The sequence below is a fragment of the Corvus hawaiiensis genome, chromosome 7, assembly GCF_020740725.1.
Source record: "Corvus hawaiiensis isolate bCorHaw1 chromosome 7, bCorHaw1.pri.cur, whole genome shotgun sequence".
In the NCBI taxonomy this organism is placed as follows: domain Eukaryota; kingdom Metazoa; phylum Chordata; class Aves; order Passeriformes; family Corvidae; genus Corvus; species Corvus hawaiiensis.
This window is the reverse complement of record NC_063219.1, coordinates 12,206,402-12,225,011: the sequence shown is the minus strand read 5'-3', so window position 1 is coordinate 12,225,011 and position 18,610 is coordinate 12,206,402. Positions and strand designations below refer to the sequence as shown.

The window sequence follows — 18,610 nt, the reverse complement described above, 5'->3', positions numbered from 1 at the left end:
TGGTCCAGTGGGATTTTGTCTCCAGCTCTCCCTCCTTCTTGCAGTCCCCCTCTGCTCTGCACCCAAAATGCTCTGTCCATGTCCCAACTGCAGCTGCTCCAGCAGATCATCACAGATCTGCACATGGCAGAGCACGTTTTTGGGGCAGGATGTGCGTCCTGCTCACACCCTGGCTGCTGGTGAGGCAGCAGCTGCCCGTGCTCCTGCCCAGCTGTGCTCTTGTGGGATCTGAGCCGGCCATTCCTGGCTGTAGGAGCAGCCTATGTGCCATACAGGGCATTGCACAGGCCTAGTTATCAGCTTGGAAAATTATAACATCAAAAGGAAGGAGACCACAGCAAGAGGGTGGATTTTCATAAAGGTGCTGGCAGCAGAACTGACCTGCCCTGCAGACTCTTCCTGCAGCAGGAACCTCCACACATCAGGTCAGGTCCTTCCTTCAGATGTCAAAACTTTCTCACAAGCCATTAACCCGCTTTGAATTCTGACTTAAAAATGTTTATTTTCCTCTTTCTTTGTAAGAGTCACTTTTGCAAAATTAAGTGACAGAGCAATGAACTGTGGCATCTTTGATTTAGTATCTTTCATTTTACCAAATAAATGAAGGTTGTGGTGAGTTCACAATGCACTAACTCATGCTACCTGGTGGCTTGGTGGCTGTGGCATGAACTGGGAGACAAGTGACCCTTGCTGAAGAGCCCATCTTGATCCAGGCTGGCTTTGTTTGGGAGAGGTTAAGTGCACTCCAGCACTGATAATCATGATGTGAGAGGCTCTCAGGAGGCAGCAGACTGCATGGGAGGGAGAGGAGATGCCTCGCAAAGGAGAGAACAGCCAGCCCTCCTTAAAACTGAGTGCTGGAGAGATGATATCTCTTCTTGGCAAGCAATTGCTCATACTTGTGTCTCTTGTTGTACTTAAGGAGAGCCTCTTTCCTTCAGTCAGGGGGGTCAAAATTGTGCTCTGGTTGCAGGGAGCTTGGGATCAACCCATGGGTGCAGGAATCCCTCCTCAGTTCCTGGTGTGCACTGAACCCATGCTCAGGCAGCACCTCTGCATAATTTATACATTAACTCCACTAAGAGTAAATACATGCTTTCCTCTCAGCATTTTAAACAACTAGAGAGGCAGCACTACCCTCTACCAGCAGCACTGAGGGCTATGTGCCTTTGATTCCTGTTTCAGTGTCCAAGCTCCTGGTCTCGGTTTCAGTGAGGAAAGGCCATCCCATGCAGCACACCAGTGTCAGAAGAGCTGAAGCTCATCATTTAAGAGAGCTTATTAACAGAAAACTCAGATGTTTAGTCTTCTCTTCCCTGAGGTTTAAAAAAAAAAATGTTTTCCAAATATTGTTGCATGCCATAAGGTCTTTCCCCCATTGCCAGTTGCTTCTCCAGTGCTTGGATGGGAGTCACGAATTCACTGGCAGGCTGTGCAGCAAACCGCCGCTTCTGGCTCCTGCCACCCATGCACCGGCCCCTATTAGAAGGGATATGGCAAGTGGTTTATTTGCTGCCCGTATGGCAGCCCTTATGGGGCAGACGTCAGGGGAAAGTGACGCCTGCCAGAGGGTTGGCCCCTCTGGCTGGCATCACTGTGCCCCCTGATGCCTCCTCCCCTTCAGAAGTCTGCCTCTGCTGAGACTCCACTCCCCCCAGCACCTCCCTGCTGCCACTCCTCATCTTTGACATAAAAATAGGGGCTGTGGGGTAAATCCCATCAAAATCATGACCTGCTGTGATGCTGATCCCCTTTGGGTTTCCTCATCTGCAGAACATCACTGTTGACCTGCCATCAGCATGGTCCCTCTGTAACCCCATTCTGCCAGCTTGTTTTCTTTGGAAAGGCCGTGGCTCCTGCGGTTGCTGACAAAGTTTCTTTGTAAGCGTCCCACGAGCTGTCAGTGCCTGCTTCTCCAGCCCGGCCGGCAAGGAGGGCTATCACTAATGTGTGTCATTCATCAAAGCAAAATTACATGTGTCCCAAAAAAAGGGACAGCGTGCAGACAAATTACAGCATGCAGCAAATTGCTTACTTGCAGGGGGAAAAAAAATACAGCCCACTGTTTTCCTCCCCTCCCAGAAGTAGGTGTTTAATTCAACATATTAACGCTGAGAAATCTAATTATAGCTGCAGGATGAGGGAAACCCAACTGCAGCACAGCACATCTCTTGCCCCAGCTGGTGGGTGTGGTGTGGCCAAGCTGCGCCACATCCCAGAAGGGTCAGCCCACGGCCTGTGCTGCACTGGCCAGGCAAGCCCCCCAGGCTGCACCAGGGACCCGGCACAGGGAGCAGCCCCGAGGCCACCCTGCAGCGCTCCAAAGCACTGGGGGCCACAGAGGAGAGGAGATGGCTGTGCAGGGTGACATGCTCAGGCCCACTTTTTATTATTTTTAAGGGTTAGTGATTTAGATTATGTTTTTAACCACCTTCCTGCATTGAGGGACACCTCCTTTTTCTCTGCCTGCAGCTGTGCTGCTCTGGTGTGAGCTGGGACTGAGGATGGAGAGAAGGGCTGGCTGTGTTGATGAGCAGCTGGCGCTAGGGAAGAGGGGCTGAAGGGAGAACCCCCAGGCAGGTGACGGCCACATGCTCCGGGAGCCAGCAGTCCTCTCAGAACCCCAGGGCAGAGCATGAGACTGGTGCATCCCTGGTGTGATGCCCGGCAAAGCTCCTCTGTCCTGAGGGAAGGGGAAAAGGGACCTGGCCCCAGCCACCCTTGGTTCCTACCTGGCTGCCCTGCCAAGAGCATCTGGCAGGAGTCTCCTCACCTGGTTTTGTCTTTCAGATTGCAATAGCCCCTCTTACATAGTTAATTGATTTCATTAATCACAGTCTTCTCATCTACTTGTTTATGTTCACTGCTTCACAAATCTGATCTGACATCTGAGTTACAGATTTCAGAAATTAACCTTCCTCCAAAGTTTCTGTTTCAAGGTATCTCTATTTATTTACACTCCTGTCAAATGCCTTTCAATATGACTGATTTCTACTTTTGGCAAGCAGAGGAGCCTATTGTTTTCCATGGAAAACAGTTTTACCAGTGGAGTAGAACCTAAATAGGTAATTGTGGGTCAGAATGTAACACCCTTACTGGAGCTCAGCAGCACCAGGCTGTAAGGCACCCCAGATGGCTGGGCTGCAGTGCACCCCTGTCACAGCCTGGGCATCCCAGATACTTGCTGGGAAGAGGGAGCTGATGGCAGATCCCTCTGCCCCAGCAGGAGCCAGGCAGGAGGGCTCCCCTCTGCACTGTTGGAGCTCCCCAGCAAAGCTGCAGCCTGGCAACTCAGTTTGGTTTGCCACAGCAACCTGTGTGCTCCTCCACCAAACAGAGAACAGCTGCCTTCAGGAATAGGATTCTGTATTTCTCAAGCAACAGCTAACCTGGCAATGACATTATTTTCTTATCTGTGGAGGATGGTGTGTGCATTATTACTGAGGACCTCAGAAATAATGCTCTCTGGCTCACTCCAGGTTCAAGAGCTACTGTCTTTTATGAAGCATCACGTAAAAGGCAAGAGAAGCTTCTCCTGTTGCAGCTGCAGTAGACCTGCAAAGGAAAATAAAACAAACCACAATTATTTATCAGAATCAAGAAAAAGAAAACAAAGAGAGGGAGAAAAGCGAGGGCATATTGCACTAAGAATTACAGGTAATTTTGGAATGGCCCCAAAATAATTGCCCCTGTTTTTCTTGGTGATGGTGGTGCTGCAGGCAGGAGGGGAGTTAGGGAGTGAGAGCTGATGGGTGGCATCACAGAGAGGCAGTAATCCCCACATGCATGTTGGCAGAGACAGTGACTTTATACACTTCAAAGAGACGTGTGGCATGAGAGGGTAGTTACTTGCCCGTTTTTTAAAGCATGCTTCTTGGAACCAGATTGTTTCTGTATTTTAGCCATTTACCCTGACACTAATGTGGTAATGTCCGCATGAAATTTGCTGTGGTAGACAGAGTGCAATGTGGTACCGGAACAGGGATGGCCAAAGTCAGGGTGCTGGCTGGAAGGAAGTGCGATGGTCGTGCACTTGGGAACTCATAATTACTGTGGTTGTTAGCTAGGAGCACCTTGGCCAGGAGGTACAGGAGGCTGAAAGACCCAGCTGAAGTAATCAAGCTCTGGGTGAGCCAGGAGCCTCAGGTGGGAGGTGGCTACGGAAAGGAAAAAAGCAGTGATGGGGTGTGTTGTCCAGGCAGCCCCAGCAGAAGCAGCACTGAGCGGCACCATTCAGTTTGATGTCAAGGTGATAGATCATCCACCTTCCCAGCGACATCATCGGTGGCTGCAAATGAGCCTGACCCCAGAGCAACCCCACAGCCCTTCCTCACCCTTGGCTGCTCTCACCATCAGACCACATTTGAGTCAAACGGCAGAGGGGAGTAGAAGCCACAACCTGCAATCACCAACCTGAAATAGCCCAGAGGGACCAGTTCCTGACCTCTCAGGCTCCCTGCAAATGTCTCTCGCCTGCTGCAGCGTGGGTGGAAGCCAATGATGCCAGCCCTGTGGGCCACCTGCACCCTGGGTGCCCCGAGCCACTGTGTCATCAGCAGGGTGGTGGAGAGCAGTGCACCCAAAATGCCCCCTGTGACAGGGTGATTAGGGAATTGCTGGCCAAGCCTGTATGTCCCCAAAGACCAGGTCAGCATTTGCCCACCCTGTGGTTACAAACCCAGCCCATGACCTTCCTGCCATCTGTTGTCCGGCCTCACAGTAATGGAGGGGTTTCTATTCTTGCTGAGCTGAGTCCACTGGCTCTTACGCATCCTGTAAACAAAACCAGCCCTCTGGAAGTCAGCAGACATCAAGGATGTAATTTAGTTTCTTAACAGCCTTGCTGAGGCTATTTTGGTATGCATGCTGTGATGGTAGCACGGCGCTCCCTACTGCCTTGGCCTGTGATCGGGGTGAGGAACAGAGGGATGAGAGCCTGGCAGGACACGCTGATGGTCAGGGACATTCAGCTGCCGGAGGGCTGCTGCATTAGTCTTGCTTCGTTACAATTATCTTGCTCCAATGATCTCCTTACCTTCTTTCTCAGTTGCTGTAAGGTTATTGTACCAAGCACAAGCATATTGGTTTTTCACGTCCCCTCTGAAAGGCGAAGGAGAGTCCAGTTTTCCCCTCAGCCAGGTTTCCCCCTGTTGGCAGTTTTACTCCAGCCCAAGCCCTAAACTTTTTTCTATGCTGACTGTACTTTGCCATGGTGTTGCTACATGGCATACTCATGGTGATCATGCACCATAAATCACTATTTATGAACACCAAAAAGAGTGCACTTTATTTTAAGGCATTCTCATTCATTTGGTTTTGGTCTGCAGAGCAATGTGCGACTGTCAGAGCAGTGGGGCAGAAGGACGTAATTGGGAATATATCCCTTTTGGGTACTCTTTAAAAGCAGCCAGGCAACTGTAAAGGGAATCTTTCCTCTTCATAAAATATTAGAGGGAAAAATTAATGTCTTATCTGCATTTTGTATCTCAGTTGCTCCCTCTCCTTTCCACTGCCCATGAACTGTGCAGCTTATTCACCTGCAGCCACCAGGATTTTGTCAGTTAAGGCACCCTTCAGGAAAGTGTTCATTGCCATAAATCCAATGGCTCTGGCAGAAATCTCGCACAGCCAGCTGCAATGCCATCACCTGCATCCCAAGGCTGCCATGGTGCTGGCCTTGGTCCCAGCATGCCACGTGACCCTTGCCAAACCCCAGCACGGAGGCAGGACCTGGTCTTCAGACAAGTAGTGTGTCCCTCTTCTCTCCTTCCCTCATGCCGAGACCCAGCCTGCTGGCTCCCACCTGGCAGCACACTCCAGCACCTATATCTGAGTCCCCTGAGGGGAGAATGGACAGCCTGCACAAACTCAAAAGGTGAAAATGTGCTGTCCTGTCTGCCTGGGCCCTGCTGTTAGTTCTGTCTTTGAACCCTTCTGCTTGCAGCGCATTATTGCTGTGGACAGCAGGGTTTGTCCGCAGAGTCCTTTCCCTGTCTCCTCCTTCAGCCCTGCATTTTTGGGGACAACTGTTGCAACGTGACATTTGAGTGCAGGAACATGGAAAGTGCCCCTCTACAGCAACTCCAATCTTGCCAGCGGCCAGGGACACCAAAACCATGTGTTAAAACTTTAGCCCTCTGAAACACTCGTTCATTAGAAACTAAGCCCTTTCCCTCAGTGCTTCAACTCTCCATGTGCGTGCAAACTCATTCAAAACCTAAATTCTTTCTCTGAATTAAATTGTCAGCCTCCCACTCAGGCAGATACATTAGTACTGACTGTGTAACATCAGCTCAGCTCTCTGTATAACATATAAATAAGCCTTTAAAATTGTATATTCTGCCCTGCAGCATTTATCTCATATTTTGATCCTGATTTTTCTCTGCTAAAACTCTTATTGGTCCCTTCAAGTGCATTGATGGTTTACGTGCTTCTAATTTAGGGTTCATTTGGGACTTGCCAGTTCTGTGATCATTCTGTATCAGTTTGTTCACTTACTAATACATTCTCAAGCCACAGATTATGATGAATTTCTGAATCTGGTAAAGATAGTGACGAAAGATTTTTTTTCACATTTCATAATGTTAAGATGTAGCAGTTTATACTTCTGAAGGAGATATTAATCACAATTTTAATTCTCTTTTTGAAAGAAAAAATAACATTATTTATCTTTAGAAGCAAAGGGAGGGTTCAGGGATAATTTTGAGGGTGGGGTATGATAAGACACTTCAACTAATTAAAATTTTGAAAATTACATTGGCTAGAAAAATTTGTGTTGATTCAATACTCCAGAATTAGTGGAGATTTGGTGCCTGCCACAGAACAGTAGGTTGGAACATGTTGATTAATAATAATGCGTTATACTTTCAGTAAATTGTCTAATATATTGCTTTGGTGACATTTCTCATGAGCAGTTTGAGTTCTCAGCAAACCTTAAAGAACAAGAAACAGCATCTTGGAAGCCGGGAGAGGAGGAGAACTCTCTTGGCCCCTGAGTGATGGCAGAGCCCTGGTCATGAGGCTGTGGTAGGCAGTGCTGCTATCTGGGAGTCACTGGGAATTGCCAGTCTCCAGCTCTGGCAGATCCTGCTAGATTATAATAGATGGCAAACCTCCATCAACTTTGAGCGAGGAAAATATCCCATCTTTTCATGTGCAGCGTGAGTAATAATTAAAAGAAACATACGGGTTTTCAGCTGATGTACAACCACATAAGGATTACCAATGATAATTCTCCCCCATCCATGTCCTTGCCCCATGGATTGATTCGCTTATCCAAAGGCATCAAAACTCAGCAAAAAAAAAAAAAGGTGCCATGCTTCTATTGTGTGCTTCCAACTGCAGCGCTACCTTTTTCTTCCCTCAGAAAGAAAACGCAGACCGCCCTGCAATTAGCAGCAAAACCATGAATACTTTCTTCGTTAACCACAAATGGTTCTTTTCGCGACGAGCGGGCTCACATATGTTCTAAATATGTTCAGTTTCATTAGGCGGCGAAGCGCTGTGGATCTGCTATTTTATTCAGGAAGGCAAACAAGAGCTGCATATGTGCAACATAAGTTGAGGAGAATGGGAAAAACTCAAGGCACTTGCAGAGTGCCTGAGATGCTCGGACGTGATGATTTAATGTGGGATTGCACCCAGCTTGTTTCCGTCAGCCTTGTCACTAGCAGAGATCAGCGTGATCCAACCGGTGATGCTCCAACTGGTGATGATCCGACCGGTGATGTTCTTGCCCTTTGCCAGCCTGAAAGTCCTTCAGAAGAGTGAACCTGGGTGCTGCACGTGTCTGGTGTGTGGGGGTTTGTCTGTGCTGCCCAGCAGCAGTCCCCCAGGCTGAGGGGTCAACAACTGCTCCCCAAAAACGCTTTCTGAACGAGAGTTAACAAAGGCGGCTGCAGCAGGATGTGGCACTGATTGCTGCTGCCTGCAGGGTGTGAGGGGTGAATTCATCCCAAGTCCAAGACCCCACGCTGGGGGACAGCTGGACCTCATGGTGCCACAGCAATCTGCAAGCTGAGAGAGATGGCTGGGGGCTCCCCCAGATATTCTCTCATTGGAGAAAAATCTCTCAAATTTTTCCATTTGTCGTCATTAGGGATTTTTTGTTTTTTGCTTTGTTTCTCTAGTTATCTGGTCAAAATGTTTCAAGAATTGAAAATGCATTTTTTCATAACTCAGAAGCACATTTACTTTTTCTTATTTTTTTCAAGCCATTTTGGACACGGGAAGTAAAGCAGCAGGTTCTTCAGACCTCGCTGTCCCTTTTCTGTCTCTCCCAGGAAAGCATGATGGACCAGTTCTAATCCATGTAGCAAGTTTATACAGCATAGCAAATGAAGATTTGTGTAAGTCACATTTTTTATGTAAACACATACAGTGTTAAAAATATTCACACCCTTAAGTGTTTCCCATCACGTGTGTGCTAATGAGTGGATTATGAAATATGTTTTCTGTGTCTCACACTTGGTCCCTCTGATCCGGTCTCTCCCACCAGAAGGGACGCCGGGGAGGCTGGCCCTGCCTGCGGGCAGCGAAATGCTGCGAGAAGTCGTAAGAATGTGCACTGTGTCCTTGATCACTCACAAGAGCTGGAGCTGCCGCGCTACTGACGCAGTGTTGTGGGACTTTGCATTCATGAAGGAGAGAGTTGTCTCCTGTGGAATTGTGACCTGTTGGAGGCACCTGGGGGGGACTGCAGAGGATGATGCTGACTGGATGTCCACCCATGCCTGCAGCCTTGCAGTGCCCTCTCTTAAACTGCATGCACGGAGTCATATTCCTCAGCAATAAAGACGGCAAAATATAAACAAAGAAAAACTGCTCTCAGAGGGCCCCAGGAAAGGAGCTGTAAGAAATTAATCTGTCACTATTTGCTGATGGTGTAGAGATATGTTTTAAATGCCTGATTTGTGGCAGAGAAGCAGTTTTAAAGCACCAAATCAAATAAACGAGTGAGAGCTGCTGTTGTAGGAACAACCAACGATCAATAAGTATCCCAATGTCTGCCACAACTCTATTCATTTTTCTCTCCCCTAAACCCTGGAATTCTATTAATAATGTCTTAGGCTGTGCATGGACTGCTCTGTAATCTTTGTGCAGTGCTGCTGAGCAATTTTCACCTCGGCACACCCCGTGCCTGCTGCCAGGAGCTCAGGAAGCATGGAGTTAAATAAGTTCGCCTTCTCCTCCATCCGAACAATTGGAATCAGCAGTTTGTATTATTTTAAAAATGAATGCTTGGAATCAGCAATTTTCTTTTTCCTTTTTTTTTTTTTTTTTTTTTTTTAAGATCTTGAGGGGTTTTTTTATTTAAAGTGGAAAACTACATTAAGTGCAAGGCACTCAACAAAGAAACAGTCATAAAGCCTAAGTATTCTTAGAGTTATAAAATATGTCCGTGGTGGCAATTCTACTGCCAACAATGAAGTTTTAAGCATTAATATGCCTTCATTGCAGTTTTAATGCCTTAATATTGACTCTATAGCTCTTTTGGGTAATTTTGCTTTCTCTGGTACTTGAAAGGTGATGATGTCAGCGTTCTTCATACTGATTCATATGCAGGTTGATGAAGCTGAGTTATTTATTGAGTTCCATTATATTTTCTATAAACATTAGTTCTCAATAAACAGAGACATTTAGCCGAGGGTTTATTTATTAAATAGGTACTGTACAGATGGTTTTGCCACACATGATGTGCTGCAGAGGATATTACTCAGGAATAATCAGCTGTGTTATAGCTTGGCTAAATTAATAAGATGATAATGATGAAATTGATGCTTTTGAGCTAGGCTTGGTAAATGGTTTTTGCATAAACAAACTGATAAATTTGAGAAGCAATTACTTGCTTGTCAAAGATAAAAACACAACAGGGCCCATTTATAGTTAGGTCCTATTTATTTTTAAAGATTGTACCAGATTTTATGTTTAATACGCTGCAATTAAAAAATAATACTTAAATGAAGAATAATAAAAAACTAACTTTCTGAGCTCTCCTTCAAATTTGAAGATGCAGCATTGCTTGGTTAGACATCAAGTAAACTTTTTTCAAGGCTTTCACTACATCTAGAAAAAATATAATCATTTTATGAAAGATGCTGTCTGGAGTTGTGCAATGCAGACTCTGGCAGCACTTTTGGTAGCAGTATTTGCTCTAAAATTAAGCTGGATTTCATGTAGAGAGACACAGTCTCCAATTCCCTGTTTAATGTGGATTTCTCTGCAGTGATCACGCAAGCAAACAAAACACACATACTCTCCACACCCCCCACCTCCAGGTACTCACCAATAACATAATGAAATGGGTGTGGAGAGAGGTATGTGTGTACCTATATATGCACAACAAAGAAGACATCTCTTGGTTTGTCTGCTAGGAAGTGTGTGCGTTATGTGATTTTACACACCAGCCAGAGTCGCCTATTTCTGTTTATTTAGAAAAAACAAAGGGACAAGTGATGTGCAGCCCTTCAGGTGGCCCTGCTGGAGGGGAGCTCCTGAGTTCTGTGTTCTCAGAGACACAGCAGCCTCTACAGTCACCATGGTTGGCAGTTTCCTTCTGAGGGTTTGAAGGCAACTTATGAGCATACATTTTAGTTTTGTAATGTTCTTGAGAGAGAGATATTCTCACACAACTTTTTGTCACCTCCATGGTGGGGACAGGCAGCTCCTGTGTGCACTGATGGGACAATGATGCTACTAACAACCTCCTTCTCCTCCTCATGCACTGAAGGAAATGTTCAGGCCTTCAGTTATTTCCTTCTTTCCTTGAAAATTTCTGTGCACCCACGTCCTCTACACATAAAAATGCTACTGTGGGACCGTCCTAAGTGATTATACTTGAGAAGAGGAATAGCATGGCCAAACATAGCAAGCTGCACAGGCATGTCCTGACTTAGAATTTTTCCACTTTTGCTTTCTGACACAAAAGTCTTAAGGGACTTTTGCTTGAGTAATTTGCTCTGTAAGGACCTAAAGCCAATAGCAATGTGTGGGAGGAATCCAGCCCTGCACCAGCATGCACCAGCACAGCCAGGAGGTCCTGCTTGCCCAGGAGGACTTCCCACCTGGAAGCGGCATGGCACTATCGGGAGGTTTTGCAAAGGGAGTGGGTGAGGATCCCTTCCCCTTGCTATTTAAAATGTCACACCATGAGCAAAAATAGATTTCTAAAAATCCTTCTTTGCTGTAACCTTTTTTTTTAGGAAATTTTGTCCTGAAGTATTAGTGCAAAGTATTCTATGACTTGATGTTAGCAAGTACTTCATATGTTTGTCTTGCAGCTGTCCATAAAGGATTTAAGGTCTTATGCCAACCTGAAACTCTCAGTAGGGTTGAGCAAGAGAATCATTCTCTCAGAATGTAGCCAACAATGGCTACTACAAGAAAATTCACAAAATGTCACAACTTTAGCTATTTCTGGAAATTAGTCCGCAACCAGACACAGTTTTTGCTGTTAGTTCAGGTTGATTACCTGAGTTATAGGTATTCATTGTAACAAAATGAAACAAGATCGTCGGCTTAGCCTTAAAAATCTGAAAGGAAGTTGTCTACAGTGCTTGTGTCAAAGGTATGAACGGCATGGGTGGGGTTTGCCCTGCCGTGTGGGTCTGGGTGCTGCCTGCCGGGGTGACTGGGAGCCTCAAGGCTCCTGCTGCAAAACCCAGACTAAGCTGGCAGCTACCACCGTGGCTCTGCCCAGCTCCCACCACCCAGAGGGAGATGAGCCCCTGGAATGCTGCGAGGGGTGTGGGTGTACCCCGGATGGGAAGAAAGGAGAAGCTGTTGCTTCCCATTAAATATTCCCATGTGTCTGAACCCAGAGCTGCCATGCTGCCCTTTTACTGTCCCCCCAGGCTGTGCTTGTGGGAAACAGAGGACTAGGTTTGCATTCACAAAAATATTATTTATATCATTATAACTATTTATAGGCTTTCAGAAATATTTTTAAAATGTGCTTGTTGCTCTGCAGGGAGATTTGAAATGATGTGACTTTGTGAAAATAAAAAAACATGGTGCAGATCAACCTGCCCAGCTGAGACGGGTTTGCAGGGGACAGAGACTTCCCTGCACCGCTCCTCCAGGAATGAATTTAGGCCAGTGTGAACTGACATCCCTGCTGCTAAACTGAAGCGTTTTTAGCAAGGAGGTGTTGAGAAGGGAAAGATGAAACCATTTCCATGCTGTGGTGCCACATTTACCCAGGCTTGGGGTCAGTGAGAAATGGAGCTGATGGATGGCATGGGTTCACGTAAAAGTAGGTCTTGGCAAAAGATTTGGGTGAGAACTTTCTTGGGAAAAAAAGAGTATATTCTTTTGGGTATTGCCAAGGTTCTTGAGGAGGGAAAAAAATTAGAAAAGTCAATGTCACTTCAGTGCGTTCAAAATAAAATTACTTTTTAAGTATTGCTGGAAATTTCATGTTAAAAAAAAGTTAAATGTTTCTTTGTTTTGTTTTTTGGGGTCTTTTTTGAAACTACCATGTTCAAAGAAAATATTTACTTTTAAGTAAAACGGTGAAGATTTTCTGTCACTGAAGATCTTCTCTTCCTGTGCAGCTTTACAATACACAAGTATATTACTGGTCAACGAAAACTGAGACAGAATTTTCCCAAAACACTTTTGAAGTTTTTTCTTGCTTTAGGGAAGGTCGGTGCTCAACTTTGGGTTTGGTAGGAGAGTCAGCTCTGAGCCGCTGCCGCCAAAAAAAACCCGTACTCTGAATAGAGAGAAAGCTGGAGCTGCAGCTGCACGGGATGCCTGGGCTGAGGGCTGCTGGCCACAGGGAAGCTGTGTGGAGCCTGCACAGCCCTTGCCGGGCCTCTGCCCGTGGGGCCACGGCGTCTGAGCAGCACTCGCTGGCCCGTTTGTCACCGTGCACGGAGCAGCCGAGCAGCGTTCGCTGTAACTCCTGCGCCTGCCTTAAAACCCGGCGTACGGCGGCGCTTCAGAATAGAATCATTCATTATTAATTAAGTCACAATAAAAAAATCCTACGGATGCATTCGTGACACTAAATGAGCCGATCGCAAATAATGCGATTGTAATGAATTCCAAAGGAATAAATAATGACTGAGCCATTAGCATAAAGTGCCAGTCACAGCTCTGCGCTGCCCGCCTGCCCGCCTGGCACCGCTTCCAAACCCACCCAGCCGGCCGCCGGCCCGGGCAGGGGGTTCCTGAGGCTGACAGGGGGCGGTGGGATCTGTCCCACTCCCTGGGATGGTGAGGGGGGTCAGGATGCTTTGGTGACTCCCACTGCGGCTTGCAGTGGCATCACCCCCAGGACGGCCACCCCAGAGTCCCTTTGCAGGAAGATGTTTTTGCACCTCTTGCTCTAATATATAATCAGAGCTTTTGTTCCATGCTTTGCACAAGCAAATTAATTAGAAATTTATCTGACCAGAAGTTCAGTGCAGCGTACATTTAAAGCAGAGGACATCCCTGTGCATTTGTTTGCTCTCTTTCATGGAACAACTATCTGCCCATTTAGGAAGTTCAGAATTTGCTTCTATCTTAATAGATGCTTGTAAGCGTAAAAAAATATCGGACCACTTCTGATTGTAGAGTGCTTAAAAACCTCCAAGAGGAAAACACCACTTGTAACCCCCCTTCTCCCACCCAGAGCATCGCCCCAGGTGTTTCCAAGAGGCCACAGGGCAGGCAGCTCCAACCTGCAGTGGAACAGACCTGCACAGTGGTGGCAGTGACAGCGCAGCCACCTGGGTGAGAAGAGGGCTGAGAGAGCAGGAAAATAAGACAGGATGAGGCTGAAGGGAGAGGGGTGCGGGGAAGCAAAACAGGGGTGGTGGGGGTCTGTGAAAGAGAGCTGTTTCCCCCAAGCCGTGTGGCTGTGAGGCAACAGAGCGACAGGGTAAACACGGCAGCAGGGCAGGGACCAGTGGCTCTGGGGACTTTGGCCCAGGACAGACCCTTCCATCTGCCTCACCAGGCACCCTGGCATATTAAATAAGTAGAACAGGTAGCGGGGTGGGAGTGGGACCTGTTTTGTCAGCGTCCCTTCCCTCCCAGCAGCCAAGCAGACAGGCGCGTCAGGTGCTTATGCCCCTCTTATGTCTGCTGTTAAAAAACCCAGCCAGGGAATGTCATTAGAAACAGCCACACCATCTGCCTTTTCCTCCCCTCCCCTTTAAATAAGGAAACACCTTGTCAAACACATCCCACTAAATATCCCTAACACCCTCCCGCGTGCTTCACGCTCAGCAGTTCATGGGATCGTGCACCATCTGGACCCTCACGCTCCATCTCGCCGGCGAGGCCGCAGCTCTGACCCACCGCGTGCCCCATGGCCAGTGGCAGGGCTGCACCACCCACATCCATGCATGGCAGCAGGAGGTCACGGAATTAAGCAAAAGCAATGAGTTCATGGAGAAAAAAATGACCGGCAATTCCATATTGTTAAACCTAGAAAATTAACCAAGGAGGACCTTAAACACAGACATTTATTAACATGTAAATGGACTGAGTCAGCAATTAGTTAATAGTCAGCATAATTGAATAGAATGTGGTAATGAAGGTGCCATTTAATTATTCCCATTTCGTTTAAGATAAATATTTACTACATTCATGGGGTTTCCCTTGTCTTTCACATCGAACACCACTATCAGAGTATCAAACTGTGTCAAAGTTTCTCAAGAACTTTAAAAAGGAACGTTGCCACTCCTGTCCTCATGATGCTGGTCACTGATGCCATGGAGGAGCATGGCTGAGGAGCAGTGCCTGCTCTCCTGGGCTTGGAATGGGTCCTGTGGGACCCAGTGACCACTGCCTGTGGGCCCTGAGCCACACAAGGTGAGAGCTGCATGTGGTTTGGGGCTTGCAACAGCTCAGCTCCCTCCTGCCACAGCCCTGCAAAGCCAGGCAGTGTCTCAGGCACACGTGTGCACACACAGCCCCCCAGCCCTGCTCACTGACCGTGCAGATGAGTCTTTGTTCTTGGTGATTACTGTGCAGACAACACACTCACCCGGCTGCACCGAGACACTGCGTACACACTGCACGATGTGCTGATAAGGGAAAAGTGTAAAGAAGAGCCTAAGGAGATAAAAGAACATTATTTTAAATTATCTTGAACATAAAAAACAAAGTGAGGATTTGGCAACCTTGCAGCAAAAACCTCAAAACCAGTTATTCCTTTTAAATAAAAACAAAAATGAGAAACAGTAACTATTAGAAATCCCACCTGGTGCTTTCTCTGTGTTAATGATGCTTCTTAAATTGCATGTGGGTAAATGGTAATTTTGTCTCACACCATTAAAAACTAATGGAACCCTTGATGATAAGAAATGCCATAGCTAGCTTGTTGGAAAACGTTTAATTAATAAAGTAATAAAATTATTGTAAACTAGTGCAGTTTCACAGAGGATTCAATGGGATATAAAACAGATAAAACATCCTTGAGAGTTGATACAAGAAATAAATGCTCCTCTGTAAAAAACAGCACTATAAACTTCAGCTGGTCTGTGTTATACCGAGTTAACACAAGCTATGATGACGGTAAAGGTGTTTGCATGAGCCTTTCATGGGAAGTGGTGGGAAAACCTCCTGAGTGCAGACAGTTTTTGTGAGGAGCAGAAAGCCAGCACACCTTCCCCTGCACTGGTGTGAGCCTGAAGGTGGCTGTTGCTGGGATCTACAGCTCCGTGAGCCCAGGAGAACAATTCTGATGGTGTTATTGCTGTTATTGTCCTGTCCCAGAGGCTCCAGGGTGAAGGACACCGTCTCCACTATCCTGAGTGGCTTTGGGGTGAGGCATCGTCCCACCCTGCTGCTACAACCACTTTGTTGCATAGTTTTTGTGAAACAAAAGTGCCAGAGAGTGGAGAGGAGGGATCAGACACTTTCCTGCCCCAGAGAATGAGCCCTGGTGCTCCATGCAGCCGGATTTCAGCTCCACGCAGATGGCCAGCTGGTGGCATGGCTGTGGTACCAAGCATTTACACATTGTAGCTTGGTGCATGTGCATGACATCCCAGCTGCTCTACAGGAAAAAATGGGTTGGAGAGTGGCAAGCATGGGGAAAAACATGCTGGCAGAGAAGGCCTGGTTACCGCTTCTCATCCTGCTGCTACCCCAGTTTGTGCCTCACATCCTCCTGCAGACATTTCTTTGCAAGCTTTAGGAATGGTTTCCTGTAACTGGGAGACGGTAGAGAGGCTTTCTGTATTGCACAAGCTGGGCCAGGTAACCCTAGTACGTACACACCCATGTACAGGAGCCCGTACGTTTCCATTACACTCACACCTCAAAAATTTGCACATGTTTAGCTTAAGGATGGGTCTCATCTCCCAGGTGCCCAAATTTTCCTTTCTCCTGATACTCAAGCTGCAAATCTCACTGACAAGCATTGTCAGCTCTATTTGTGAGCACTCAGCCTGTGGTGATGGGACACTGGAGGGAAGAACAGCTGGGAGAAAGGCACATCCTGGATTTCAGGGTGTCATGACAGCCACTTGCAGCACTGGCACTTGTCAGCCCCTATTCAGAACCAGCACTGCCAGGGCACCAATGCCAAGCAATGCCAGCACTCTGTGATGTGCCACAGACAGACCTGGAAAGGTTCGGAACCAACACGGGCCAGTATTTTTCCAAACCTCCAATGACATCTCTCTGTAAAGGAGCTGGAAGTGTTTCTTTAGTGGGCTGGCATGCCTTCTTTCCTCCCACTTCAGAATAGTTGATGGTCACACTGGGAAATGAGGGACACTCTGCTGTGCTCCCAATGTGGATGGTTTATTTCACCAGAGCTTTGTACAAACACCATCACAGCCATGGTCTCTGCCTCCCATGTAACTAAAAGAAGTGATATCGCAGTATGTATAACTGGTACATTGCTGCAGCACAAAGGTTAATCTTGTGTTCCTTAGCTGCTTATGGCTTGGTTGTAATAGGGGCATGATCAGACCTTACTCATAGAAAGTCTGTCTCACCAAGCCACCACAGACACTGCTGTGCCACTTGTGCAACCACAGCTTCTGGTTAGTGTTTGAAGCAACATCTACTTTTCATTTGAGTGTCTCTGGCTTCCTCAGCAGTCTCCACCTTGATCATAAATTAGAAGCCATCCTGCCTGATCTGTAGTTTTAAAATGAAGTGGTGATTTTTTTTAAAGCACATCAGCATAAATAACACTGCCGACAATAACAGTCGCCCACTGCTGCCCAACTTCCCGGGTGCCACACCACACCAGGGGCTCCTTACTTTGGCCTTGACATATGGATAGACTGGCGATATAAAATCTTTTCCCCACCCAAGGCACCATCCGCCTCTGGGAAAAATATTGTGGTTTCCTCTTGTAGGCAGATTTATTTTTGAGGTAGCCTCAACAATGTGGGCACAGGGAGAAGGCTGTTGCTCTTTACTGAGACAGAGTGAAAATGTTTATGGGGCTCCATAGTTCAGTCCCACTGGCAATGCCAGCAATGACTTTTCTATTTCCGTGATGTATGAGAAATGAAAACATGAGCGGGAGCGCATAGAAGACTATTACGGCCAAAGCTGGGATATTTGTTCCCTGGCAAACTGTGGTTGCTCTTGATTTAGCCACAGTTTTCCCAGCTGATGTTTTGCAAACCCGACAGAAGATTCAGCTTTCAAGGCTGTGAAAGTGAACGTGGGGCTGGAAGCCGCCCCTGCGCACACTGGCAGGGAGTCAGGCCGAGCCTCCTTCTTTCAGAAGATGTTGCTTGTTCCAGGACTGCGTGGCTGTGGGGGCAGTTTGGGGACAGAGATTTAATCTTTTATTTTTCCCATATGTCATAAGTATGTCTAAGATGATGAAAAAATAATAAGTTGGTGGCTGCTGGAAACTTTTTTTTAGCAGCTGTGTTTTTAGAATCTTATAATTAACCATCCTTTTGCCTTAATCACTTAAAGACTTCTAAAATAACTAGGAGTTTATTGTACCTTCTCTCAACTTGAAGCTTTCCCATGCGGGGACCACAACTTTACTTTCAGGAAGGGAGGGTCGAAGAAGCAGGGCAGAGCTCGAAACATGGAGTCAAGTTTATCAGTCTGGATTACAGCATAAATTACTAAAATTACTGTAGTGATTTTAACCTACAGCCATTGTACTAGGAGCAGAAAAAGAGGTGACATTGTATTTAACCTGCACAGTGACTGAGTCATTTTGCCTGGGTTCATTTTTTCAGAAATTTTAATGAAGAAAGTGCAGTATTTGTTGGAAAAAAGAAATGATGAACTGTGACTAAAGGAGAAGCACAATTAAAAGCTGACTGTTAATAAAGCATGTGGGTGACAGGGCTGTCTCTCCACACAGTTCCGGCACTTGGCTCAGGTAAAAGCAGAGGGCTGTAGCTCAACAACGCACTCCTGTCTGTCAGTGTTAGGTTTTCGGGGTTTTTTTATAAATGACATGTTTTCTTTTGGCAGATGGGAACAAGCCTTGACGAATAAATTTTTTGGAGGCAAACTGGCTGCCTGGAAATATATGTATTTAGGAACCTGTCGGGTGCTGTGAGTGTCAGCACCACCCCAGCTGAGCTGACCAGCACTGCTCTGCTGCTCGCCTGCTCCAATCTCCTCACAGACCCCTCAATTCCCCAGCTGATCACTGCCAGGTCGGAACAAAAAT

At 46.8% G+C, this 18,610-nt stretch overlaps 1 long non-coding RNA gene across 1 annotated transcript in view; it reads right to left on the bottom strand.

Moving 5' to 3' along the window:
- Positions 1-3,349: 3,349 nt before the first annotated feature.
- LOC125329013 overlaps positions 3,350-18,610 on the bottom strand; it is a 30,146-nt gene continuing 14,885 nt past the window's right edge. The window contains exons 2-3 of the long non-coding RNA XR_007205006.1: positions 14,984-15,051; positions 3,350-3,555 (exon numbers count right to left, since the gene is read on the bottom strand). This is a non-coding gene — a long non-coding RNA (uncharacterized LOC125329013). The remainder of the gene's footprint in view (positions 3,556-14,983; positions 15,052-18,610) is intronic.